The sequence below is a fragment of the Diadema antillarum genome, unplaced genomic scaffold (genome assembly GCF_040938485.1).
Source record: "Diadema antillarum isolate AM-2024a unplaced genomic scaffold, OU_Dant_1.0 seq00001348_RagTag, whole genome shotgun sequence".
NCBI classification, from domain to species: Eukaryota; Metazoa; Echinodermata; class Echinoidea; order Diadematoida; family Diadematidae; genus Diadema; species Diadema antillarum.
Window position 1 is genome coordinate 1,135,831 of NW_027272113.1, and position 25,320 is coordinate 1,161,150.

Genomic DNA, 25,320 nt, shown 5'->3' on the forward strand with positions numbered 1-25,320 from the left:
TCCGAGCGCATAGTATACTAGTACTAACCAATTAATTTGGAGAGTGTCGATTAACGGTTTCAACAAAAACAAAGAAAACAAATAAAACAAAACAAAATAAAAACTCAAGTTTCGGGGAGCTTGGTAACCCGCTATATGGTACGTACAAACGCGGCTACTAAGTAACACTCGTAGACCTTATACGTACAATTTCCTTCATAATACCCTATCAGTACAATGATACAACATGCGCTTGTTCATCCGGATCGTTCGCATTCATGATTATGCATGTCTTGATATTGTGTTTACTATCTTTCCAGTATGTAGAATATCTACGCGCCATTAGCCGGATCCACACGTACACTGTATAACAACATAGCGGGATGACGACCCAGGATGACAATTGAACTCCAAATCTCGAGATTTTCCCCCTCTTCACGCGTTTGCATGTACCGACAATATTTACGCAGCTGCCACACAGTAGTGTGATGTTGTCATTTACCCATTATTGTGATGCTCGCTTGAATGATGGAATATAAAATCTGGAGATGAGTAAAGTATTTTCGGTCAGCCGTTTACGCGGTCACCGGGAGCAAATCAGCGCACTATTTCAGAAATCAAGTCCAAGATTTGTTGGGGGTACCGTCGCGATGCTGATCGCGCAAATTAGTGAGATTTTGTGTGCACATTTGCAAAAAAACTCGAGATTACGATGGTCATGTAAATCTCGAGATTTGTATCCCGCTTTTTGGCATACGCGCGAACACTAATAGTTGTGTGCAAAACTTAGAACAATGTACAGTACACTGTATTTAAAAAAATAAAAAATAAAAAAATTGCGGCCTAATAGTACACCATGATATAGTCTACTGCCGATTCCACAGCAGAGTAGATTACCAAAGGAACTGTTCACACAGTTTGAACAACCACCGTGATTACTCGCTGTGATGCCATCAACGTCGTTCCAGTGTTGCCAGATGGTGATTTCGGGAACCAAAAAGGGTGAAATTTGGTGATTTTTGAAGTTGTTTGGTGACAAAATTTTAGCCTGGTAACCAAATCAAAATTTGGTGATTTTTGGTAACTTTTTGGTGATTTTTAGACCGATGAAAAATAATCACACTAATAGAAAAGGAAAATGCATTTTGCCCAAAGTTTTCCCCTTATTTCCTGCAGAAACATAACATGTGCCCCTTTTTTGTCACAGCGACACACACAAACACTCATAGTCATATGTCCATACACATCGTACACATTTTGCACTTAGTGTGTGTGACTACGGCGCGCCGAAAATTGCACCGAGACTCGCGCAGTGTTTGATAAAGGTTTATTGATACAATTTTGTCTTGAAATTAAAGCCTTACCTACGCTCTTCCAAATTTGGTGATTTTTGATGGGTTTTGGTGATTTTTTGCAAGCCTTTTGGTGATTTTACTCTGTTGGGACCTGGCAACGCTGCGTCGTTCCCCAATGTTCAACTCTTTAGACAGGTGGGCAGTGGTAGCAGCGGGCCAGATGAAATGACAGGCCTCGGGCTGGGCATGGTTTTCGCCAGGAACGTTCAGGCTGTGAAGGGGCTCAGCCGAACTTCGGAGAGGTGGAGGAAGAAACTTTTCAGAAGAAAGACAGATGGATAAAGCGACTTGTCTCTGGTGATACTTCGTGGCCGGGAATAGAAAATCGGCATGTCCGAACCTCTCCAATTTTTTTAGTGCTTTTGGTTTTGGTTTTGTTATTTTGTTGAACACATCTGCCTGTCTAATAAAGAACAAAACACAAACATTTTCATATATAATGTTATCATTACCATGGTTCCATGAGTAGAGATTTTCTTCAACTAATATACGATTCAATTGCACATCCCGTAGTTTATGCACCAGAGTAAAATGATATTCACACAATGCCTTCCATTCTGACTAATAAGAAATTCGCGGAATAAAAATAAGCGTCATATAGGCCGATATAGGCCTTACGTGTTTTCACATTCTACAAAAAAAAACACACACAAAACAAAATAAAACAAAAACACAAATACACATGCACACACACACACACAATGCGAAAAAGAACAGGTCACGTTTGTTGATATATTTATTAGAATAACATTACCTTTGTTGACTGGCTTCCAATGCGCATTCCTATTTTTTCTCGATTTGCTCCTGAGATCTATAAAACAAAATTGATACAGTGGAATTAGAGATTCATTCTTTTTTCACGCGTAAACGTATATTGAAAGAGTAACGTCGGGTCATACAACGTATCTCATTGACTACCTGATTAGATTCATCGCAATATCCCGCGTTCCCTGTTAATGGAATCAATTGAGTTTTCACAAGTTAATTCCGAGACAAACTTGAGTTTTATTTATTCATTTATTTTTGGTGTCCTGTTCGGATCGCTTACAAAAACGTTCAATTCGAATTTTGATGGCCCGAAAAAAGAAATGTATCGTGGCCTACCAATGAAAGGAAACATTTTTTTTTTTTTTCGACACAGTTCTCCGATGGAACCGTCAAAATATAAACTGTTTAGAAGTTTGGTGGTCTGATTTCATTTTCAGAGGTCCCGAGAAACCACTAAAGTGCCATTTGAGATGTAGAGTATCCATAGCCTACTGAAAGTGTAAAAGGAAAAGACATTGGTTGCATTCATAACCGACAATCTATGAAAAATTATGCACGCATTGTTCCCAGGATGAATCCCTTTTGAGAAAGAAAAAAATACATCTGAAGTTTTTTTTTTTTCCTCAGAAGGGATTCATCCGGGGAACATAATCATAGCATCCTAAAAAGTTTTAGAACCTGACATCAAGCTGTTCTCACTGACTGTGATAACAAATTATGAAATGGAAATGGAATTATGCAACCTGCGAATCATCTTATAGCTTGTCAAATTACAAAATCTATTTCATATTTCCATTTACTATAACTTTCATAATTATTCAGCACTTCAAAGAAAAGGGCACATCAAAGCAAACAGCAATTCATCATGATGGATCTACGTACAATATGTACCATCTACATAGATGGACAAAACTGACACAGTGAATGAACAACCTACAGTCTTCTACGGCATATACATGTAGAGTCTCAGTCAATTTGGTAATAACAAACAGTAATTGAAGAGCTTTGAAAACAAAAGCAAACAAATCAAAATACATATAAAAAAGTATATAGGATACTAAGCAGAGAAAATTGAATGAAAATGATACGCAATGATACGCAAACACACGCACATTATCATGATGCATTGGACCACTGAACCTCCGCCAAACGGCCAGCGTTAGTCGTTATGTTGCAGGTATTGTATACTTCATTTTTATGATTATGATATGACAGATTAATTGCATCATAAGGATGAGCTATGTAATGTGATGTAGAAACGGTTATTATAAATAGGGGCTACTCAAAGGTAGGGAAAAGAAAATGACACGACGAGGGTGTAATGCTGCCGCGCCATTGTGTTCCCCTGTTTCTGATACTACCTAGTAGTAGTATACAGTGTAGATCATCCCCTTCCAAATCTCATGTAAACTGTACTCGACAGAAATTATGATCACCCCTTACCCCATTCTCTTTGGGCACATATTATTCACTTTTAGAATTAATAACGGATATTCCTTCATTTTTTATTAACGAATCTCCTTTCTGGGATAACGAGCCTTATTTCGATTTCGGATCGATACACATAATCTTGAGAATACTATGGACGCTTCAGAATAAGGAAATTTATTTCATTTTCAGATCAACGAACACTCGGCACTAAGGGACCTTTCATTCTCGTTTGGCCGATTACCCCTTGCGAATTTCATTATTCAGAAATCTATTTTTCTGAACTTTTTACACGCATAAAACCTTGAAAATCAAGGTGAAAAAATAAAGTAATCAAGTCTTTTGTGGGTCATCCTACATACATCTTTTCTAGCAGGCACAGGATATTCTTCACGAGATAAACTTCAAGCTCTCACATCATGCACTTACGGATAAAGATGGGTCGGACTGACTAACTTCTACACTCAATGCCTGTATACTCACTTTTTCACTCAGGACATCGCGAGCTGGGGTCGGTAGATCCAGGTGTCGCGTCTGTCCATTTCTACGGGATGAAGGCATCTTGTCCAGTTTCAATAATCGCGATCCCTTCGTTGTCCCCTACGCCTCATTTCGAAATATTCTATATTCTTTTGCGAGATTTCTGGGTCGGAGACGTATGCATACCTCGTCTTGCAAAACCTAACTGTTTCAGTTGCTCTCGAGTCGGAATCCGTAGAGCTCTATACGCAGCATCACACCGAGGAAAAGAGACTATGTGTCCTCCAGTAAACAAACGGAACGACGCGACGGCTGATAGCGCAGTGCGATCACAGAACTCCACGCACACACGACGTGCATACAGGTCTGCAAATGTGCCATGAACCCCCATGATTACGCAATATTCCCTCGCCGCGCCGTCTCTCTCCCAAATTCACGGAGGTGAAAAGGTCAACCTCCCAGACCAAGCCGTGCGGTGCACATCGCTCGCGTGTGCGGAAGATAACGGTTGAAAAAGCCCCAAGACCAATGTAGTCAAATTCAAACGGTAGAGGGAGGTAAGGTCGTATCACGGGGGAAAGTGTGGGTCCCACACTTTTATCGGACGACGTATTTTTGCATTTCTCAGCCATTTCTAGACCAATTTTTGTCAAATAAACTTTGAATTCCCCATAAATTTCAATGCTCTTTCATATTTCATAAGTAGTTTCTCATTATCTTGCCAAAAAATTTCATCCCGACGTGCCATCATCAACCAAAACAGGACCTTCCCTTTAAGTGATGAAGTCACTACTTTCAAAGTTATAACAGCTTCCCTACCCAACCTTCCCTCACAATGTTTGAATTTGAGCATACGATGCCATTGAACATTTGAAACTTTGAAATGTCTTTAATAGCTTTCGTATTTAATGTCCAAACTGATATCACCTCTTTATAAATCTAACAGTCATTTTTTAAAGTCAATTTCAAAATGAAAAAAATATATATATATAATCACTGCAACGACCAAAAATATTATGTGTCAGGAAGACCCAGATGTTTTTTTTTTCTTAAAAAAAGGAAATTAGAAATGGCCATGCAACAAGTAAACACAGAAAGGTCTCTACTAATATAAAGAAAGAAAAAAAACCAAACAAACAAACAAACAAGAAACAAACAACAAGCAACAAACAGCTTGACTTGCTGTGTAGAAGATGCTGCTCATTCATGAACTCGGCTACGTGCCTATCCTTGCAGTTCGTCTGTGATTTTTTTTTTTTTTTGCGCATGCGTCAAAGGACATAATAAATTGCTTATCAGTTTTGACAATGGCTTGAATACCATTATCTTTTGTTACATATTTTCCTTTCAGCTTCAAAGCCGTAGGACTTTGTCTAGGGAGAATCATCGGAGTTCAAGGCCCGTCCTATTTTCAACGTAATTCATTAGACATTCAGGGTCAGATGAAAGTGTGCTCACGTTATCACACGTTTTGTTGCTTTGCAATTCCAATTAATTGAGTTGCCCACATTAGTACAAGCTTGACTTTTCTGTGATCTTCTTTTTCCTGCAGTAGAAATACTTCGTTCAAACAGTTTGATATCTATATAGGTTACGCACTTGCTTATTTTTCTGTTTAGTTTTCAAATATATAAATGATTGAACGCATATACTGTGTGATATTGGAAACAAATATTACTCATGATTATGATAGAAATGATGAAGATGATAATAATGATGCTAATGACTAATAAAAGTTATTGTAATGATAAATAAATGTATATATATATATATATATATATATGTAATTACAATTACATTATATATATTATGTTATACTCAACAATTACATATGCAATTGTATTATCAATATTTACGGATGATATTCATAATAACAATAATAACAATAACCATGAAAAGAAGAAAAGAATATTTGTTATTGCGCATACACAACAATGAAATAACATTTCTATGCACATTGAAGGAGAAAAAAAATATATATAGGCCTAAGAAAATAAAGGGAAAGACGTATAATAGAAAGAGAGAAAAAAGGAAGCAAAGTGAGATAAAGAGTGAAAAAGCTCATGCCTTCATTTTCTTCAAAGATGGATGGATGATGATTACACTCCCTTGAAATGACCACATGTGTTGTCAAAATCCGAGATCGAATATGATTTTAGTTCGTGGATGCATCCTTCAATGAAGGTTTGGCATATACCTTAATCAAAGGAAAAGTTTCGTGCCGCCGTCACTGAATTATTCTCAAGGGAGGTCTTCTGATTATCTCCATGGCAACGATCCGCTTTTTGCGCCAAAGTCTAGTGCGCAGAAGTACGAGAAGAGATCGTGTATGACCTTTATATCACTATCTCTTACTCCAACCTCCTCGCACTTTCTCTCCCCTCCGTCTCCCCTCTCTCGCTGTCTGTAATTGCCCGGCAGTGGCGCGGTCAGATGTCTCTTCAACTGGACCCCCAATCAGATTCCAGTTATATTGCCAGTGAGTTGTTCGGTGGCGGTGACGGCTTTCATCTCTTCCTCAGTCCGTCGCAGAGAACACATTAACTGATTTCACCTGTTGCATGATACCTGTTATCAGCTCCCAAAAATGGTAAGTAGTGTAACTTTATGTCAAAATGAGGGTATGTTGTTACTTTTGCAAATTTAGTATTCACAGTAGACTTGATGAGTAACCAGTATTTAGGAAAACGGCATAAACATGTGAAGAATTTGATTGCAAAAGGGGTTGGTGCCATCGCTTGATATTTTAAGGCAGTCTATTATCAGATAGAGCAAAGTAAACCCTTCCCTGTGATATCTCATTTGTTGTATAGCTAGGAATGTTCTTGAGTTCATGATTAGAAAATTGCTATATACTGTCTTACTATCATAGTTATTTCCATGATAGCAGCTTTAATTTGAAATATCTCAAATCAACAAGAACAGAGTTAAGCAAAGCAGTTTGAATAATTATTTGTGAACTGCCCGTAATTTTTTTTTTCTCGGAGTGTGGTCGTATTAAGGATTTGCTAACTCAATGCTTCAACTAGCATATTCTGACTTCCCTCAAATATTTTTAACGAAGATTAAAAATGTCCGGTCAATCCATCTAACGAGGAAATATTTACAGGACCACTCTCATATAAGAATGAAATCTGCTTGATATGTTGGCACTTGAGATTTTTTTTTTTTTTTGGGGGGGGGGGGACACTGCAAATCTTTGGAGAATCTGGTAAAAATTTGCAGGATTTAGACAACTTGCATTGAATTTCACAGAATTTATCAGATAACAAAGCTTGTTTGTCAAGTGATTACATTCTGAATTTGATCAATAGATCTGCTGAAACATGTATTTTAGTTACAAAATGTTTAATTTTGATAGTGATTAAAAAGAAAATATTCTTAAATTATTTCTTAACTATTAAAAGTTTTCAAAGTTGTAGAGCCTTTCTGATTTATCATCTGTGTGAATCGCTTTGCTGCCCTTTTCCCTGTATTTCCAATATCATTTTGTAGAATAAAAATAAAAGTGCTGTAATCATGTACGATGCTCGTTTCTTATGATTATTGACTACGATATTTGGTCTTATTATCATTCATCATAATCGAGGTGAAATGATGGTAACTTGTGATGTTGCTATCAGGATTACCCCTTAGATCTCGCCAAAGCAACACGTATCTCTCGAAATCAAACCATGCTTGCATGAATGTAGAAACAGCAGATAATTAACTGTGTGTTGATATCCAAACTTCATCTATCATTTGTTGGATAGTGGCTGCAGTTGGATTACGTCTATCTTGACCCTTTTGCTTTAACATGTGATTCTAGGGATAAGATCGAATTAAATTGCTTTTGCCATTGCTCTGAATGTGATACCAACATCAAACAATACCTATTTTCTCATATTCTACAATTTACGCACTGTTTTCATTTGTTCAAGACCGGATATGGTTGGTTGTATTGACGATTTACGTATTTGTTGCTATGGAGTTTCTCATACAATACTGAGTTATCCTGCTATGATATACCGTGATCGTCACCGGGTGTGACAAATTTATATTCAAATTCAAAAACCCACATACACAATGAAATAATTGCATAATACTTTCCACATTCATGATAAAGTATAACATATAAAGCCATATACTGATCGTCAACAGCGGTTACCTTTATTTCAAACAGTTTTCGTAAATGCAATGTACATGCAAATGCTATACTCTACTTCATACTTTTGTTGCATATGAAAAAAAAAATTACTCATGTTTTATTTGTATGTGCAGCTTTGCAATGTTTATCAACTCTTAGTGGCCCCAGCCACCGGGGTACCGCTGATGTTGAGACGAATAGGTATATAGATATATGATTGCATATATTACAGTAAGAGAGAGAGAGAGAGAGATGTTTGTGGATGTGTGTTTTCTCCAATACTTAATAATTAATTACATGTTCGATGTGTTGTTGATTTTTCACCAAGATAAAAAGCCTCAGGAACAAACAACGTTTAATGTTTGCCTATTCTATCCAATTGTCACAATATAGTATTACAATAAAACTTACTTTTTCAGGTAGAACATGAAATTACGTCGAGATTTTCTTTGTTTTGCTCCCTTTCTTGTAACCCAGTACGGCAGTGTTAATGTCAGTATCAAGGACTTGGTGACGGAGAAATGGGGGAACGAGACGTGGGAAAAGATACGGTAAACTCTGCAACATACTTCCTTTTTCTTTTATGTAGAGGGAAATGTTTGTAACTGATTGACAACTTGCCCTACATTGACGTTTATAGGCACTGAATTGATCTCTGATTTTAGTTGTAATCATGATAAAAAATCATGGGCGTAAATACTGGAGCAGGATTCGAACCTACGACCTCCTGATCTCCTGACAGGCGTCATCTCCACTAGACCACTGAGCTTCCGCCCGGGAACAAGTGTTTGTTGTAATTCCTATAGCATGCAGCGGGTTCTGTGTAATAATTCAAATTCATGAAATTCTTCCATCGAGATATTTTCATTGCAACTGATTGACAAATTGCCCTACATGTGCAATGTTTGACATCCCTTTGTCGCTGATGATGAATAAACGCCATTTCCTTTTTCCTTACATTCCATCCCATTTATTTGCAAAATCAAATATGTTGCATGGAAAGAAAAAACATAAACAAGCCATTTTGGAGTAGCACAATAAGGCATGTAAAAATACGTACATGAAACATTCTAGGAAGAGAGTGACAAAAACTGAGTTTTATCGAAAAACGGATAGCCTTGAATTGCAATAATGCATCGGATAGATAAATAGACGAACAAATGAAAGTACATGGGTGCTATATCTCAGTTTATGATAACACTGTGCATGTGGGACTTGATTTGTCAAGCTTACATAAAAAAAAAACACCATGATCTATAAGATTTCGATGAACTATAGCATTCTGTGTTATTTTTCATTTTCTTCTTTGATTGTGTACACACACCGTTGATTGTAAAATGTACAAACACACACAATCACACACATACATATACCGGTATATAAATATATATATGTATATATATATATATATATATATATATATATATATATATAATATCATCAAGATTAAAACTGGAACCAAGTTCATGCTGTAATCACCAAAAGTTTATTTCGGCATACACATTTTTGAGCGATTCGCTCTTTGTCAGAACATCTGAAAAAGAGCAAATCGTTTGAAAATTTGTGCGCCGAAATAAACTTTTGTTGATTTCAGCATGAACTTGATTTCAGTTTTAATTTTGATGAAATATATAACATACATAAATAAGCAATCGTTGTTTACAAAGCAATTTTGTCGCCATTGGAGACAAATGAAAACGAATGTCGATTTTTTTTTCTTCCGCAATAGTGTCATGGATGATGATTTGTTTCCTAAAAAGAATTTCCTTCCGAAATGAGCAATAGACCTTTGTATGCCCCCTCCACCCCCCCCCCCCCCCCATGATTGACGGATACTCTCCCTTTTATTAACGCCTCGCTCTTCCGCATAGCGTGCAATCTGCAGCTGAGAGGTGATATAGCGGTATTCACCCGCGCAAGACTGACCTTATAAAGAATTGATAGTAATTACGTCGACCAATTATCCGGTGTTCCATTTTGATATACGACAGTTGCCATTATTGTAGAGACCACATGCTGGTTCGTGATGTCAGGAGTAGAAGGCGATAGCAAAACAATCCTCGTGAGGGCAATGATCACTATTATTTTCTCTTTTCCCTTTCTACCGACATGCTTTCACAGTTTCTCCGTCTTTTTTAAACAATCGTCTAGCATAAAACTTGAAAACGTGATGACCTTACTCATCGAGGGACATCTAATCTAAATAGATGTCAGAGTAACTTGCTGCCTTAAACTCATTCATCATTTTTGCCATTCGGTTAATGCATTCACTGTGACAGCTGTATGAATCGATAGAGTTTGGCAAATATGATTTTTCAACAGTTTCCATTAATAGTAATAATTAAATAATGATAATGATCGTGTGCGTGTATGAGTATGCTGTGTGTGTGTTTTTTTTTGTGTGTGTAGATATTTGTTTGTCTCCATGGTCATTGTCTGTTTAGGCAAAACTGACAGAAAACTTCCTGAGTTGTGGCTGGGCACAGCAAAATTGGCCCTTCTAGAGAAAGAAAGAAAAGAAAGGAAGAGACCGCATACTATAACAATTTTGAATGACTTGCAGATGAGTGTTCGACTTTTCAAAGAGATGAGTGATTACAGTAATTCCAATAAGGACAATTTCCAATTTCCCAGATAACAACTGGTGAAGGGTCAGGTAAAGAGAATTTAATAGGCTTTAAAAAGTCTGAGTTTCAATATTCATTCGCTGGATCAACAGAAAAATAAAAATCAGGGAAACCCATGACAACACATAAGACAGTAAGATTGATACACATGAAGTGATACACACAAAACCTGAAAGTTTCATTCACATCTAGCCTCGGCATAGCTTCATTCAGCAAAATGAAACCGACTTATTGGTGAACAATATACGACTGTAAGGCTTCATATTCCAAAAGGGCGACATGTATTGGTTCTTTGTACTCTTTCCGACTGACTGCTTTGTGGCATCATTGTAGCATCAGCTGTCCGGGAGGTGATGTCAAGTTACTTTCTGAAAGAATATTTCTATTATGTTATGATGTTATTTTCATACAATGTGAGTTATGTAATGAGGGGATCCCAAGTAAATCAAATGACCTTTGTTTTTATGATTGTGTTTCAAAATATTAAAGTAGAATATTTTTTTTTTACTGAAAATCATCTTGCAATGTGGCATCATTTTAATGTGAAACAAAACTACAATGTATGTTAAGTAATTTTCAATATCCTTTCTTGCAGACTGAAAGCCGGTGTCGACGACCGTTTCGTGAAGTTCGACATGTACTCCTGACTCCATCACTTACCAGATCGTTGGCGCCGCTGCTGAAGTCTTGGGTGAGTGTTCAAAGATCCCTTGAAACATCATGATGGGCACTTTTTTGAAATCCTTTAGGAACGTAATGTACTATCGTTTCTGAAATCTCTTGGGTAGAGTCCAAACGATTATCACGAAAAACTGAGACTGCTCACAGAGAGTCAAAATTTGCAGGGAAGTTTTATTTTAACCTTTTCAGTATCAATGTGTCAAATGCGCAAATTTTCCTACACAAAACAATGGAAGGAAATAAATGCGGAACACATAAGTTAACAACCTTTTGAAAATCAACATGCAATTGTATTTTGCATCGCTGAAAACGACAATCCTGTCCATGAGTGGAGAATGATTAAGGTACTAAGCAGAACAAAATTGTTCGAGTCTGACTGAATAGTTTGGAGTGCTTGACGCTTTATAGATGAAATTATATGTGGAGAATTGTTATCTTTGTCCTCGTATAACGTTCTTAGTCAGGAAAACTCATGCGCATTATGCAAAAATGCAAACATGCATACACACATAATCTATATGCATTATACGAGTAATCATTTCCAGTGCATTCAAAGTGATGATAAGTGCGGGAACTCATTCCGTAATTTGTTGAATTGTGTACTTGAATATGTCAAAATTTAGCAGTACTTAAAGACTTACAGCACATACCTAGATGGATTTGTTTTTCCTTTCTAATGGTAAACAGACAAGAGATTGGATTGCGTTGTGAATCATCTCACACATTAATTCTTTGACCTTTTAATGAATTCGTGTATTCTTTTTTATATACAACCCACAAATTTGTTTAGACATATTTAAGGGCTGTTTACAAATTTAAAATCATCGGCTTTTAAGTTTGGTTTAGAGTTTTCAGCTGTTATTGTTTTTCAGTTGTGCAGAGTCCGCTTTCTTCTTTTTCACTTAAAAGGGGTTATTCGACATTTTATTCACGACATCCAAATCATGACACAATGTCAAAGCTATAAAGCTTTCCGCTGTCTGAAGGGTTTGCATGAAATTTTGATATACCTTATGGGCGGTACGGCAGTATAAAGATGAATTTCAAGATGAGACAGGCAAGCAATCACGGGTCTTCAGATTCCGTAAACAACGTATTAGATATGCCTGGTTTTATAAATTTACACTTCGCTTCACAATTGATACCATAAATCGAATCGCCATTGGAGATTTGTTTCTTGTTGTTGTTTTTGTTGTTCCGATTTGATTTTTTGGTATCTTTTCGCTGTACGTGGACATACGTTCTTGTGTGTGTGTGTGTGTGTGTGTGTGTGTGTTTGTGTGTGTGTGTGTGTGTGTGTTTGTGACCGTAGTTTGCTATAGATGTCCCATTGCATATCGATATAAAATTCAACAAAAGCCTTCTACAGATAACATACTACTATAATCCCGAAGTATCAATGAGTAAATTGTAAATGACCCCGCTTATCTTTTTTTCGTCCGTCCTACTGCAATGAGTACAAAGTAAGATATGAAATAAAATTGACGTACATCTGAAACTCCCGATGACCTTGTCTGAAAGAGTGAATACGAACTAGTTGAAAGTGATACTTTAAACTCTTTTTGATATTTCTCACGCAATAGGCACCTTGTGGTAAGCACTTACAAATAAACAAAATATATTACAAAAAAAAAACCCACAAAAAATTGACCTGGAATAACTTCAGAAGTGTCTACTGCACTAAACAGAATTTACAATGCATTTTGCCCAACCAAGAAATTGCTCAAATGCAAATTGTGTAAATTAGGTCAAAATGTATGGCAATTTGAGATTTCTTTCAGGGCAACTGAGTTAAATTCTCCAAGTATTACATCCTTTGAATAAGGAACTTATTTGAACATATGATAATTCTCTATTGAAAATTATTCAACGTCCACCTCATGTACATCTTAGTGTAAAGAAAGAAACGAAATAAAAAATTGCAGGAGAAGAGAGAAAATCAAATGACCTTGAAACACATACATTTATAATGGATATACAGGTATATTATGCAGTTGTTTTCTATAATTTTATATTCATGTATTGTTGTTATACATATATATATGTATGGATATTCATATATTATATTCATATACACATTATACACACACTCTCAAACATACACACACATATTATATATATATATATATAATATATATATATATATATATATATATAATTCATATATATTATGAAAAGAAACAAAAGGAAAACTGACCAGAAAGGAATGATAAACATTGAAAAGACAAACGATGAGAAATCAATTGTCTTTTGCTCAAAGTTTTCACTATGTATATTCTATATACATATATAGGTCCTTCATATTGTTCTTTTTCAATTCTCCCTGCAATATTTTCTTGTGAAAAAAAAAACACGTAATGTTCGTTGTTTTTGTTTGTTTGCTTATTTGTTCGTTTGTGTGTGTGTGTGTGTGTGTGTGTGTGTGTGTTTTCATAATATTGAAACCGAGGTCAATGTCACATCACTCACTCCAGAGGTATATAATTCACGAAGTTGCACTTTTCCTATTAGAATGATTTTGATTACAAAAGCAACCATATTCGCAAATATTGCAGTATTCTTGAACAATCTTTATTCGTGCACTTTTTAATTGTCTCTTATACCAAGAGGAGAATAGGAAAGTAAAGGGAATGAGGGAAAGAGTGAGGGGATGGTAGAATGGACGGAAGAAAATAATTATTACTGACTAAGCGAAAAAGGAGAAAGGTCTCTACTTCTTTCACTAACTTCGCCCAATTCAATATTTCATTAAAGAAAAATATCTGTCTCCCTCATTTCATCTTTTCGTTATCTCTTTATTTTCTGTAGCTTCGAGCCCATCGGAGCTCTCTCTTATTTTCATTTCATTTTTTTTTTTCTTCCAGGCAAAAATTTGATTAGCAAGGCTGTAACAGGTTCGTCGGTAATTCTGTTACATATATCACGCTCGAGCGAGCATTTTGATAGTAGTTCACCAAGAGGCGTGGATGAATAAAAAAGCGCGCGTCTCAGATGTAATCATCATGTGTGGTAAAAATAAAAAATCCAACACAACCAACACATGCACGCTCATGTATTGAGACTTTACCCACCCACCCCCCCCCTCTATCTCTCTTCTCTCCTTCTCTCCTGCTTTTCTTTCTCTCCCTTTTCTCTCTCTCTCTCTCCTCTTTCTCTCTCTTTCTATGTCGCCCGATCTCAGTCTGCCTATATACTCCCGTAAGCCTTTTTACGTTTTGTCTCTTTTGCGTTTTTAATTCTTTCTGCTCGTATTTATATCTTACCTGTACTAGTCCTGTCTTCTGCTTGTAATACAGTTTAATTCGTAAGGTTAATCTAATTTTCTGTGAGATGCAATGAACTAAATTGATTATTATTATTGCCTTTGAATTACTGATTAATATTTTTATTTCATAGACTTTTCACTAACTCAGAAAGCATTTGCCCATCGATTATTCATAGATAATTGCATAAGACACAAAACTAGTGTTGTGTCTTTGTTACACAATAAGAAGTCTTACGCACAATGCTGAGTATATATATCTTTAATTTTTCCAATATAATGCAATTACATCGATATTCATTTTATTGACCTTTATTACAAAGTAATGTGACTTTATTAGGTGGCACGTCTCATGCAATCATGTTACTAGATTTGTATGAGGCGTTGTGGTCTTATCAGAAAAAAAAATACAGAAATAATATTGTACACTTCCTGCTTTTGGATTAAAAAAAAAGAACATTTCCAGTATCAAAAAAGCATTTAGTTAAAAGCATTTATTGATGGTATATACATCGAACTTGTCATATATGAAATATAGTGTATTATATAGTATCAAAATATGCAACATCATATTTAATAAATATCTAATATTATAAATCTAATATTATAAATGATATACATACATAGATAGATGGAGAGAGAGAGAGAGATTAATAATATTTGTTATGATTACAGTATTTTAATAATAACATGAAAATAACAATTACAAAGTTATACCAACACAACAAATGTAACACCACAAGCACTACAAGGTTTTGATGCGAATTTGCCATGGCAACAACAAGCATGCAAAGCAACAGTTTGAGGGGTCGGAAAGTACACTCGAATGAGATAACTTGTGTCGCAGTTTCTCCGTCTATCGAGAATTACCTCGCATGAACCGTGAATGGTAAGAGCTTGAGGCTCTCAGATTGGAAAGTCAATACCCCCTTGCCCATCACTTCCAAGATAAAGAATCGGTGTGCAACAAACCAGGCGTAAATTCGAGAAAAATACGGGGGATTTTGTTTTCTGATTTCAAGAATGAAACAGCCGTCCATAGCGGCGTGAAGTTACGACTAGGAGGATTTGAGAATTCATGGATGAAATCTGGATCATTTTGCTTCAGTGGAGATTGGCTGACAACCATGAAACGTGTATAGAATCGGAGGGGAGAGGCAACAACAAAAGCATTATTTGGTAGAACAATGGTTACAGCGGACACTGCAATATCCTAATATTTGCAATGCATTATACACTAAAGGGTTCCTTAGAACTGGGCATACTATTTTCAGTCCGAATGAGATTTTGGATTTTCAAGATAATTTGGGTGTGATTGATGTACACTATGTTCACACACAGTTTTCTCTGACACATACACATACATACACACACGGGCATGAACACACTCTTGAACAAACTTAAACAAACACACAAACAAGCAAACAAGCATAATATCTTAAAAGGATATTATTAGCGTGTGTCTTTATTTATATGGCATCACTCTCATGATGTATCCAACTGCATACACAAGGGATTAATCTGCCCGTGATACATTCGTTTTCTTATCAATTCAAACTTTCAACTTGTGTCTCTTTCATCCCATGAATTTGATGTAGCATTCGTTAAACAACTTAAAGTTCAGGTCGGTAAAGCGAATCATAAAAAGCTATAAAATGTGTTAATGTCATACACAGGAGATATGTTTCGCCATTTATATTTTCTTTAATCTGTCAAGTCGTCCATCCCTAAATATTCTGCTAAAGGAGCATCAGATTTGCGATCCTCAGGAAATGTCAGTGCGTTTGAAAAATCGATTATTTTCTTTCCAGTACTAAATACCTCAACTGCATCTTGTCAAATCTTCAGGGCGTACTGAATTTCTTGTGGGCGAATGGACCGTAAGGTGGAAAGTCGCGTGTTCAATCTAAGTGCAGCTTATAAAAGAGTTCGACTTTCTGCCAGACCTGAAATACTCTGCTTGTATAAAAACGCACAGTTAAGGATACGCAGACAAACAGCATGATGGATTAACTGAACAAGGTCAACTATGCAGTATTTTCTATTTTTCATGGAAAATGCCAGTTAGACAGTCTCGTCGGTAGTAATGTCTTTGTATTATGAAACATTTGGATGTGGGTGTGTAAACGTTTTTGTATTTTTGCTGGAATGCGTAGAAACGCATATGGCAATTCGAAAGTTAGGCAATAAAAGTTGTTTTCATATTTGATTATGATACTATGTAAATCTATCTTGATTTCTTGTTTCCTTTCTTGGATGTTTATATCTTTTAATTCTTTAAATCTATTGGTTCCGTATAACATGGTATCCATGTCTCACCTCAAAAAGTAACCATTCATAAAACTTCTTTTTTTTATTTGCATTAACGTCCTCTGCAGAGTTTTTTCTTTCTTAGTTTATATAATATACTGATCTTCAACATCATTACTTACCTTAACTTTGGCGATGTTCTATATCTATATTCTACATCTATCTCACCATGCACGAACCAAATGACTATGATGCTATCTATTTCCTGAAATGGAGTATTGCATCTTTGATGGAGCTTGGTTGGCCCTCTCCCTCCCGTGTTTTTTTTTTTTTTTTTTTTTTTTACCCTCATTATCCAAGAATCTGTCTATATATGCCAATATATGAAGAATTTGTTCGCAAAAACCGATAAGTCCATATTTGCCAAATGGAGATATTTGCGATTAAAGGTCAAGAAAAATAAAGAAAATAATAAGAAATATTTGCTTCTTTTGACCATAACTTCAAGAATGTACCTTTATATGTAGTGACAAATGTATCATTTAAAAGGTATTATTTTGTACTTTATGACAGAGATCGTACTTCAAAATCTTCAAAAATGGACTTATCGGTTTTTGCAAACAAACTCTACATAATCTCTATATTCCCCGCGTATTGGCAGTACTAGAAATAGCAATAATAATGTCACAACAGAGGAATACATGCCGCACTGTTATCCCTGATGAAGAGGAAGGAACCTCGAAAATTCGGATTTTTCATTAAAATCAAGATTGGCATTCAATGCATTTCTCTGTTGTGACATTATTATTGCTATTTCTACCTATCTACATGTATTCACTTTTCTATGTAAGGTACTATGATGTGTCCATTACATAGTCGCCTATCTGACTGTCTATTCATATCTCGCCTTTCTTCTCTTCCACATACTTGCATATTCTTCTCCTGTCCTCGAATCCACATTATCGTTGAATTGAAAATCACAAAAACAGAGCATATTAACCCAGCTGAACATTCATTTCATTTGACATTCATGCGGTTGAAGAAAGAACACATGTTCACACACTATAGTCTACAAAAGGTAGCAATTCGTTTTCAGCAATTCTCACGTGACTCCCAATATGTTCAAAGGAAAAACAACAACAGTCTATTTAGGAGGAAAAAAGAAAGCGCATAGACGTGAATTTTCATCATTTACAACACGTTATTTTGATAGATTCTGATCTGGCACGTATAGCAACAAAAGGAATGAATAGATAAATGGATAGAAAATGATTGACTAAAAAAAAGAAGAACAAAATATTCAAAAAGCATTTAAAGTGGACACATCAATTTTATATTATCATTGTGTCTGTATTTTTTCAGAAAGGGATTATCTGAAAATGAAAATGTCTCTACAGTCCTTTGGTCAAAAATACTTTGGCAACCTGTGTCATAAATAAAAGGGCTAAAGAAAAATTATATGTATGTGTACAATAATTGTACAATAGAATTATATAAAGAGTTTGTTCGCAAAAACCGATAAGTCCATTTTTGAAGATTTTAAAGTACGGTCTCTCTCAATAAAGTAGAAAAAATACCTATTAAATGATATATTGGCCACTACATAATAATAAAGGTACATTTTTGAAGTTGTGATCAAAAGAAGCAAAATTTTTCTTACTATTCTCTTTATTTTTCTTGACCTTTAATCGCAAATATCTCTATTTGGCACATACGGACTTATCGGTTTTTGCGAACAAACTCTTTATGTACATATACATACAATGTACTGTTATATATATACACACACACACATAATTATGCATCTTTTTTATAGTTCTTAAAACCAAAATCTCAACATGTCATTGCCTTGATGAACAAAAGTGTTGTCATGACGATGATAGAATCAATGCCTCGTTTGTCTCTCTCTCTCTCTCTCTCTCTTTTTCTCTGTTTTTCTCCTCTCTCTCTCTCTCTCTCTCTCTCTTTCTCTCACTTTCTGTCTCTCCCTCTCTCCTTCTTTCAGAGGCCTTTCTGCGTCAACATGACAATATTATACGATATAAAAAACATTTTCCATGACTGTTGCGGGCAGCTATTGTCTGAAAGACCACTGCTAGTATGACTATACACTTATCAGATTTCTACACTAATACTTTAAACCAGCTTACTGTACTGAATCTCCATTGTATTCAATGAAAACGGGTGGATGCATTTTTTCTTTTTACTCCACAAGTCGTGTGAACAAGTTATGACGTACTTGAGATACAGAAGTAGCAAAATAACAATGCGCACCTAGTGATACCTTACAGAAGATTGTTTGTTGGTCTAGTATGGATGTCACGGGAATCAAAAGCAGCGGCATCATAAAGTTTGAATTTGAATTATCGTAAAGAAACTTGAAATTTCTCCAGCAGATATACTCAATATTGAGGACAGAGAGAGAAAGAGAGAGAGAGAGAGAGAGAGAGAGAGAAAGAGGGGGGAAGTAAAAAGAGATGTACTCAGTATTTTGTTCTAGTTGCCACTGTGGGCTTCCATTTTACTGAATGCAACTTCCAAAGGAGAGATGAGGCAATGCATATAGCAGAGAATCTAATAAAGAGCCAGTAACCTTTCTACGCGGGCGGCTGAATGGTTTAATATCATGTCAAGCTAAATCGCACACTTATAATTTGTTTATATCTGCATATCCAGCATTAAAAGCAAATTATTTTTCAACACCGTTGTATCTGAGGTAGTCAAGGTCATGCAGCGGGTAGCAGTAATATGCTTGAAAACATAAACAGCTACAAATTGCGGTCAGCTTGCATTGAAAGCGTAGTTTTATTAATCTTTGGTGTGGTTCACTAACGAATACAAAGAAGCACCCGGTCCGGAATAGCTGAGTGTTTGATGCCATAAACTTAATTATTTGGAAAATCATCATGAGGGTGAATTCATAAACCATTTTTTTTCATACACTCGTGTGGTTAATTCATCTTTAGGCATTCGAGAGAATTTGATGTGGAATGTCATTTCATTTTCCATCTCAGTCATGACCATCGTGACTAGACAAGACAGCTTTAGTTTTTTTAATGTAATCCTTTACAAAAGTTTGAATTCATTCATTCTTTCTTTATTTCATTCATTCATTCATTCGTTCATTTATTTGGCGAAATATGAAACAATAGACAAGTCATAACAAAGAAGTCAATAAAGCATCAAAGGCCGGAAATGCTAACAAGGAACATACTTGTATCTGGAGCAATGTGGAGAAAAAAAAATCCACTATCACTAACACTTGTTAACCCGTTCCATACGGGAACCTGGTGGCCTGTGTATTAAGTCTATGGGGATTTCAGAATTCAGTATCGAACGGTTTAAAGTAACCAAAGCATACACAAGAACAAACTTAACACATACATGATACATTAGATGGCAGATGATTAAGTGTGCATTCTTTCATAAACATGGTTTCTGTGACATAAAGAAACAAGCCGTGGGGGGCATGGGGCGTCCAGTTGTATCAAACTTCTTTCGCTGCCTACCGGGGTATATTCGAAAACCAGGAATAGCCCACTCTAGCAAATAATGCATCGAAGTGTATACGGTTATCACTAACGGTCGAATCCATTCAAGATTCTTTAGCTGTTTGTACTTATGATAGTGTCCGAGCCTGGCTATAGACCAGAAGGCGTGGAGGAGGGAGGCTGCTCCCTCCTCCACGCCTTCTTCTCTTTAATAAGGTACATCAGAACAGAGAAAACTCAGATATTTCAATGCCTGTCCAATAACTCGTCATGCCCTGGAGTAATTTGTACACAAATTATCATCATGTCATCATTGTACCGACGACTCTTAAAGATTAAACGTAACATGTAAACTTCATTGAAGTTTGCACAAAATCAGAATGAAATATTAATTAAAAAAAACTTTATCCTGTAAACCGCGCCATCAATATTAATAAGGAACTGACATTTTTAAGAATAATAGTTATAGAGACATTAAAAGGAAAATCTACTTTGGTAATTTAAAGATGACATGAAGGGTATGACCGTAAAAAGAAACCAATTACATACAGAATGTCGACAAATGAAGAAAGCATTTTAAAAAAAAGAGGGGGAAAAGAAAATATGTTGGTAGTTTGTAAGTATTGATTCAATTCTGAATTATCAAAAGGTTTCCGTCCGATTAAATGTAAAGGAACAAGAAAGCAGCAACGCACAAATCGTTCTTGGTCGTACCATCGCGTGGAGTGATTGTAAAACGGATTACAATCTCAATTTTCTTCATTCTCTTGCACTTGCACATTGGGACTTTGGGAGTGGGTTACACGCAGATTAAAAGCTGTTACAAAGTAACGCTGAAGGACTTCTTTATGGAATGTTTATTCCTTTGCTATCACATCATTCTTTCTACAAGTGCGGGAAGGTCATGTCTAATTCCATCGACCAGCACTCAGCAGCAGATCTGATTTAATCACGAACCGTGACAAGTATACCATAAAAGGAAGACTCAATTTCCGCATGCTTTAACACTTTAGACAGGGAAGGAGGTTATGTATTATACACACATGCACACCAACACACAAGATATTCGTATTATACACACAGGGAAGGACACACACTATTACGCGCACACACACCATTTTTGAATGATGTGCCAGATTAAAAATCAAATGTGTATGAGGTGTGTACGCGTTTCACCATGGAGACTGACCTATGGTGTGGAAAAAAAATCGAGATATCTGCTGGGTTATAGGATACGCAGGGACATGACTAAAGCAATCTACAATTTGAGTCTTTTTTCTTGTTCGGTTGTTGTTGTTGTTGTTGTTGTTGTTGTTGTTGTGTACATATATATAATATGAAAGAGAGGGAGGAAAGGTGACGAAAAATGTTGCGCTGTATACTTTTAAAAGTGATGCAAGCCAAATATAACATTTTAGATATATTATGTTTGCAATGGAGTAGAGTTCTAAATTAGACGGATAGCCATGGAAGAACATGGATCAGCCACAACCACCAATATCTATTTGAGCAACACGATCATGCTTATCATAAAAAACAAAAACAAAAACACAATGTTTCAATCTTTCGTCAATTCGTTATAATATCCACATACAAAACTCACCTCACACACACACACATGCACACACACACACCAACACACAAGCATAATGGATTATGTAGGACTTGACATGTTTTTTTTTTTCTCTGTTGGAACGTTTATGCCATTAAAATCTTTAAATTCCTAATATCTCGAAAAAGATACAAAGTAGGCCTAACCCAAGCAAAGGAAAAGTTAAACCATAAAGAATCTGATTGCCTTACCGGGCCACTAGATCACATCTAATGTCAAGCACTGTTTTTCATATGGTAGATTATTAAAAACCCTATAATGTATGTAATTATATCATTATGTTTTTATAGACAGAGAGAGAGAAAAAAAAAGGGAGAGAGAGGTAGGGAGAAAGGGGGTAGATGCATATCACAATCGGGTATCTTCATACATGATCTTCAACATAACTTTGTTCTTTTCTTTCGTTCGTCCGTTTTTTTCTTTCTTTCTTTCTTCCTCTCTCTCTCTCTTTCTTTCTTTCCCGTCTTCAACAATTCAAGGCGTGGATGGCAATGTCGTGCTGGAGACGTTCGGTGTGTACTGGGTTGTGTGGTGCATGAGGTGCGGTTACGACGCCCTCTTCCGAGCACTTGGCGGAACCCTCGCCGATTTCATCGCCAACCTGGACTTTTTACACAGCGTGTACATGAAGACATTGTACCCAAAGATGACCGTCCCGTCTTTTCGTGTGGAGGAACTCGAGAACGATGAGCTAATTCTCAACTACTACTCCAATCGCCCTGGACTTGGGAGTATCGTGTATGGTGAGTCTTTCTAATGAAACCACAATTATGTAGACACAAGAAAAAACAAATAGTTTGACCTTTTATTCTATACGCATGACCTTTTTCTTCAATATTTATATGATTCTGGTTTTGTTCTTATATATACTATAATATATATAAGTGGTAAATGGATGATTCTTATATTAAATCTGTTATTTTCATTTTTATGTATTATGAAAATAACAAACGAACAGGGAAAATCAGCAAAACCCCAGAGCAGCTAAACAATTAAGGGGAAAACTTACAATAACGGAATCAATTAGAATGTAAATGCAAATATTACCTCTGACACGATTTCGATTGACAGACCGACTCTACTAGACGAAACGAATGTTCTTATAGTAAAGGTTGTTTTTTTTTTGTGTGTGAATACTTTGCCAACTAAACTGCACGTGTCAAAGCAATATTCGTTTCTTTTTTTTTAATGTTCAATTCGTCTGTACGTTTTGAAGAAAAAAGGAAAACACCTCCAATCACAAAAACTTTTTTTTTAAGTGTGTAGAATTGTCATAACAACCAAAGATTATTCCAATAATCTGTTATTTAGTACTTGTTTTCACAAGTTGGAAAATTAGCATGCAAAATGAAAACACGCACAGGGATTGTGATTGTGGCAATATTCGATTATTTGCCTTAATCTGTTAAGCTATCTCTTTAATAATTTGTCTTTCTCGCTTATCAAGGGTGCGTCAAAGCCGTTGGACGAATCATTTTCAACACGGAAGTGGACATCGAACTTTTATCACATGACCAGGTGGAGCATTGTGGGATAGTGAAGGACCACTACAAGTTCCACGTGCGTTTCGTTCGGTTCGACTTGCCACAATTAGGGATGAGTGGGCAGGTCACTGAGGAGGTAACGAGCACGATTGAATTATTTACTGAGCTGTTTTGCACTTGGCATCAAACACATTGCAGAGACCAGAAACTCTATAGAAATTAGATGACATTCTGTGATTTTGATAAAACTGAGTGTCCGGGTTTTTAAAATCTATTCGGAGAGTGCATTATCATTTATGTTGTCAATATTGGATGCAATTCGATTTTCATGAGACGAATCGCCTGGTTTCTTTCTTTGCCTTTTTTTTTATTTCACTGTAGATACCATTCACAATGTAACTCTTATTGTGTCCTGTATAGAAACTTCTAGAAGTCGAGAATGACTTCGTTTCCAATCAGTTGCCCATATGATAAAATAAAATCGTTAGAATTATATAAATTATCTAAGCTACAGATACACTATAGGCATAGGCATCCTATTTCTATAAATACATGGCCTGTTGCAGTACGTGCTTTATTTTGCTTTATCGACAGTGATTCTGCTTGTAATTTAATTCATGAGTTTCATTACTTTCAGGCCTTTACGAGGGAAGAAATATGCACTCCCCCTGCGTTTTTTAAACAACTTTACTTACACTCTAAGAATGTACGGCATTTGTTCCCCTCAACAATCCTTATTGCCACCAAGATATTAATTCCAATGCATTAGTTTATTGAAACAAAGAGTATTGCATTGGTGTTCGTCTTATCTTAAAGGAGTGGACATCTATTGTGGACGGCACATCTCATCTTGTCGGTGGACGCTACACCCCCTCAGACAGCGATACCAAGACCACGCCCTCCAGCAAAAGCAGCAGACCGGGCACTAGGGAGAAGTGTCCCTTCTCCGGTCTCGAAATCAAGGAGCTGGAAGAAACCCTCGCAGAGAAGCCCAACCGGGTCAAGACAGCGGTCAGGCTCAGCCGACAGGAGCGAGTACTTCCGGTCAGTCAGTTCAAACCAAAAGTGCCCACCAAGATTCTCCTGGACCCGACGACCTTCTGCAAGACGTTTCCCTATCACATTCTCTTCGACAGCGACCTGATCATCAGGCACTCCGGCTCGAAGCTTCAGCAGTTCTGTCCCTTGGTCAACAAAGAGGGCGGTACACTCAGAGACATCCTGATCCTCGATCACCCTCAGATTGATCTGACCTCTGAAAATATCTTCCTCTTCCTCAACATGATCTTCATGGTTACCTTGAAGAGGGAAGCCATGGCAACCCAGACGCCAGTCATGTCACTCAGAGGTCAGTGCACTATATCCCCAATCTCAATTAAAACTAGCAAGATGGACGATTTTACCTTCTGAGTCACAATCACCCCTTCTTTGTCATCTTAATCTCACCTCCACCCTAACCCTAACTTGTTGTGTGTGGGAAACGGAGAGCGGGATGGAGATATAGGGCGCAAGAAGGATGAATATATAGAGAAAGAATACATATAATTTTTGTGTGTGTCTGATTGTGTATGAGGGCAGCCCCACATGAATCAAACATTATTATTGTTCTACTTCTACGTTATGCAGTGATTGCGGAACCACTGCAAACGTGATTGGAAATGATTGAATAAATGAACGGTAAATGAATGGATGAATGAAAGAATGAATGAACGAATGAATAAATGAATGGGTGGTTATGTCCTCATTGTCATGAGAAGAATGATGTGATTACATTTGA

The 25,320-nt window shown here is 36.4% G+C and overlaps 1 pseudogene; it reads left to right on the top strand.

Moving 5' to 3' along the window:
- The window catches only part of LOC139708545 (guanylate cyclase soluble subunit beta-2-like), an 81,093-nt pseudogene that overhangs the window by 39,456 nt on the left and 16,317 nt on the right, over window positions 1-25,320 (top strand).